Here is a 5,694-nt window from a genome sequence, read left to right on the forward strand (position 1 = left end):
GTAGGTATAAAAGAGGCACCTAATGTCGCGTCATATAAACTCCGTTACCAACATACATCGAGATTCAAAACATTCGATTTCAAGGGTTCCAACCACCCGACGAACCTCATAGTTCATCAACTTCCACACTATAGCGTACACACGCTTAACAATCGAACACCAAAACCCATTTTCATGGCTTGGTAGAAACAATTCCCAATACTAAGGAATTCTTGGTTGCACCAAGTCTTACTCCCTTCGCCCGACAATCGAAACGTCACCATAGGGTACTTCCATTAGGAACGTCACCCATATCAATAACATGCACAACATAATGCATCTAATAAACTCAACTCAACGGAACATAATAAATAATCAAAGGACGTATTTATTAAAATGAAACGTACCTTAACGTCTCCTTGCCGCACCTGTCCCCGCTAACTTGGGACACTCCGACTTACGATGTCCTTCTTCTTGGCAATGGAAGCACACCATGCCATCAACCTTTGGTACCGAACATTTCCACGACTTGTGACCCCTCACGCCATAATTGTAACATCTAGCTGCACTAGAATCCGATATATTCGTCCGCATACCACCCGTGCTCACACTCGGACCCTTAGTCCTCTTACTCGGAGCACCATACGAAACAACCCTTCTCTCACTTGAAGGTTCACACATCTTTGATCGCGTATATGACTCGAAACCTCTAGCCAAGTTGAATAATTCCGCAAACGATTTCGCTTGACCCCGACTAATTTTACTTTTCAAGTCATCATTCATGGTCTGATAGAAATCCCCCATTAACAAATGATCATTCCCCAAATACTCCGGGCAAAAACGAGCCTTTGCCATAAAGGTCGTCTTGAGAGTATTCAAATCCATAGATCCTTGTCGCAAATTTCGCAACTCATTACGCAATTCCCACAAATCGGCCGAGGTCCGGAACTCCTCGAAGAATTCCTCTTTAAACTCGTTCCACGATAAGGCCATAAACGTTTCGCCACCGACAAGATCGATCTTACCATCCAACCAATCCATTGCCCTGCCCTGCAACAGACTAGTAGCGAGTCTCGTCTTTTTCTCGGGAGGGCAATCAATAGTACGAAAACACCCTTCGACATCCGAGATCCAAGTTGTGCTCACCAAAGGATCCGGTTTCCCGTCATACATCAGGGGTTTAGTCCTCATGAAGCTCTTAAGACAACGCTCCATTTCACCACTACTTTGAAGTTCGAAATACTTTCTATCCATTTCTTCTCGAAACGCACTCATTTGCTCCGCAACGGTGGCAGCAACTCTAGCGTTAAACTCAGCATTGTTCGTCTCGATCCCATTTCCCGTCGCCATTCTAAGGAATGCAAAGCGATTAGATCACGAACGTATAAAATTTTACACACAATACCGCCCCATCTTGCTAAACACTCGTCGTACATCACTTGCTAGACATGATTTGCACCTGTAATAAGGTTTGCAAGTCCTTATTACGCACACACGCCGTATCGACTTGTTAGTACAATGACCGTCTCGCTCGATGCTATAAACAAACACAAATGAAATTCTACGCTATATAAACACACGCGAGAATTATCATCACAACACAATCATATATTAATAATATCCGCATTACTAATATAAACGTTAGTCAACCTATAAATAAGGCACTAACTAAACCTATTTCGACCCGTAATCCTACAAGTCCCGCAACAAATTAAGCACACACACAAGTCTAAGTCTAGGCACCTATCTCAAGTCACCTAAATCCCTTAGACCATGCTCTGATACCACTTGTAGCAACCCAACCCGTTAACCATCCGAAAATGTGCCACAAAAAAAAAATTTCTGGAACAGTTGATCTGGACGGCGTCCAAAAGCTTGGACGGCGTCCAGAACTTAAGACTGGGACGGCGTCCAGCCATCTGGGACGGCGTCCAGATGTACTAAAACAGCCTGATCAGTTTTTCGAACACACGCGGGCGAAAACCCGCTTCTCGACACTTTTAAACCAAAACACTTTCACAATATATTATAATAGTTTAAACTAAGAGTTTTTCACAATAAAAACCGAGTTTTACGACACCGGGCCCACAACGACCTAAAATACCACAAGTGACTATTTCGACCCGTTAGTTTATACAAAAACATAGACTGAGCATGGGATTTGGGGACACGCTACCCAATCCTAATCAAATCCAAAAGCAAGTCTTCTAAAGCAACTACGCAAGTCCACTAGTCCCCGCGCTTACCCGAGCCACCGTATCCATGCAATATATAAAAATGTAAACAACGAGCGGATAAGCTAACGCTTAGTGAGTGATAACATACTACATACATATATATGTATAAAATGGATACACCACAAAATATCAAATACCGCATACCGAAGCATCCAAGTATAAGGCAAGCTAAGCTAAGCATACCGTAGTCACTAAGCAACAAGCTATAGATACATCAACAAATATAAGTTCACCAACGACGATGTGAACAACGCCAAGAAGCTACACCCGGAGGGTTAGCTACATCACGACAATACAACAATATAAATATATACAACAATATAGACGACCAAGGTTAACCCCTTAACCCAAAACCGAGAACCAAATACAACAATGAAGATTGGCCGAACTACACGAGCCTTAGTAATCCGAAACCATACGAGATTACTATCTTCACAACATCAAGGTTGGCCGAACTACACGAGCCTTAGTAATCCGAAACTACACGAGATTACTACCTCAATAAGATGACCGAACTACACGAGTCACCATGAATCCGAACTACACGAGATTCATTTCGATAAGATGACCGAACTACATGCGTCATCGTGAATCCGAACTACACGCGATTCACTTCTCCAACTCAACCCACGGTCATGGGATTATAAAATCCACCACGTCGGGGTTATCCACATCACGACAATATCAACCCTTCACCATTGGGGTTATAACATCCAAATCACAACCACGTGTGATAACATACACACAAACGTGTACCTCGCCAAAGGGTGGTCAACCAAACTGCACAACCGTGCCAATTGGACTCATACAAAAGTCCATCAAATCCACCTATATGTGAAGTGAGCTCTATAGCCGAGAATCACTGCACCCGACCCGCACCCATCCTACACATACATATATACATAGGATATTAACACTCACCTTGTCATCTTGATGAATGCCTCCGAATAATCCGCAACCCGTCAATGGAAAGTACCTATTCCATTATCACATTACAAACAACACAATTAGGGTTGACTTACAAACCAACCCAATTTACACTTAATGTAAATTTCGACCCATTTGCACTTCTAAGCACGAAACGCGCCCAAACTAACCAATATCCACTAACACGAGTGAAAATGGTCCTAACACACCGATTAAGCCCGAACACAAGTGTTAAACACGTGTCATACCCATTTTGACACCAAAACCCTAATTTGACCCTTTTCAAAATTAGGCAACCAAACACACCCAAAAGTGTTCCAACACTTCCATAATCACTAAACCTAGTGATTAAACTCATTATCAAACCCTAATCAAGGCCAAATCATCAACCGACCCAAAACCCGCCAATTGACAAGAATAAATAGTCACCATAAACCCATTTCATCATCTAAAAGGGTTTCTCAACAAACTAGCTCAAAACCCTAACTTGAATATCAAATCTAAACAAATGAAATTCGGAGTTTGAGCTTACCAATGCTACCACAACGTAGATAGGAGCGAGATGAACAACTTTAGAACCCGAGCTTTAGCGAGAATCCAACTCCTTCTTCTCCAAATCAACCTCTCTCTCTCTAAAACTCTTACTCTCTCACTAGAACAAGATGAGAGTGTTTTTGGTGGGTGAAATATGATCCAAAGTGATCAATGAATCAGCCTTGAAGGCTCCAAATCGGCACCCATCTGAATGTACTAAAATACCCCTTTTTAAAAATAAAATAACAGCTGGCCCGTTAGACCAATTGGACGGCATCCAACATACTGGACGGCGTACCACATTTCACGGCTGGACGGCATCCCGATCTACTGCAGATTCAGAAACAGAAATAGGGTGTTACATAGACGAAATCCAAATCAACGAAAACTTCAATTTATTGAAGAACCCATCGAAATAATGGATCGTGAGGTTAAAAGACTTAAGCAAAACAAGATACCAATTGTTAAGGTCCGATGGAATGCTCGTAGAGGACCCGAGTTCACCTGGGAGCGTGAAGATCAGATGAAGAAGAAATACCCGCACCTATTTCCAGAAGATTCGTCAACACCTTCTACAGCTTAAAAATTCGGGACGAAATTTATTTAACGGGTAGGTACTGTAGTGACCCGAACTTTTACATGTTTATATATATTAAATGAAATTGATATTTACATGATTAAATTTTTCCAACATGTTAAGTAATCAAATTTGTTAAGACTTGATTATTTGAAATGAGTGTCATGTAGACAATTGATCACCCAAGTTGACCGGCGATTCACGAACGTTAAAACTTGTAAAAACTATATGATGATATATATATGGATATATATATATATATATATATATATATATATATATATATATATATATATATATATATATATATATATATATATAGTTAACATGATATTATGATAACTAAGTATATCTCTAGGTATATTAACAATGAGTTTATATACATAAAAATGAGACTACTAAGTTAAGAAACTCGAAACGATATATATAACGATTATCGTTATAACAACGTCTTACTAAATACATATGTATCATATTAAGATATTGTTACACTATATTTAACATGATAAAATGATAATTATATATATCATTAAGTATATTAATAATGAACTACATATGTAAAACAAGACTACTAACTTAAGAATTTCGAAACAATATATATACGTAACGATTATCGTTGTAATAGTATTTTAACATATATATATGATGTTAAGATATATTCATACACCATGTTATCATGTTAACATAACAATTTAAAATTTCATTTAAGTATAAAAACAATGAATTAATTACATTTAACAAGATCGTTAACTTAAAGGTTTCAAAACAACACTTACATGTAACGACTAACGATGACTTAACGACTCAGTTAAAATGTATATACATGTAGTGTATTTAGATGTATTAGTACACTTTTAAAAGACTTCAAGACACATATCAAAGTACTTCTACTTAACAAAAATGCTTACAATTACATCCTTATTCATTTTCATCAACAATTCTACTCGTATGCACCCGTATTCGTACTCGTACAATACACAACTTCTAGATGTATATACTATTGATATATGCACTTCAATGATTAGCTCCTTGGTAGAGCATGTGAGTCATTAAACATGTGGGAACCATCATTTGGCAACTAGCATAAAATATCTCACAAAATTACAAAAAATATTATAAATCATTCATGAATTATTTACATGAAAACAAACTTACACATCCTTTATATCTAGTTCATATACCAACGACCAAAAACACCTACAAACACTTTCATACTTCAATTTTCTTCATCTAATTGATCTCTCTCAAGTTCTATCTTCAAGTTCTAAGTGTTCTTCATATATTCTATAAGTTCTAGTTTCATAAAACCAAGAACACTTTCAAGTTTGTAAGATTACTTCCAAGCTTTCTAATCCATTCCAAGTAATCATCCAAGATTAAGAAACCTTTGTTACTTATAGTAGGTTATCTCTCTAATTCAAGGTAATACTCATATTCAAA

The sequence above is a fragment of the Rutidosis leptorrhynchoides genome, chromosome 5, assembly GCF_046630445.1.
Source record: "Rutidosis leptorrhynchoides isolate AG116_Rl617_1_P2 chromosome 5, CSIRO_AGI_Rlap_v1, whole genome shotgun sequence".
Classification (NCBI taxonomy): domain Eukaryota; kingdom Viridiplantae; phylum Streptophyta; class Magnoliopsida; order Asterales; family Asteraceae; genus Rutidosis; species Rutidosis leptorrhynchoides.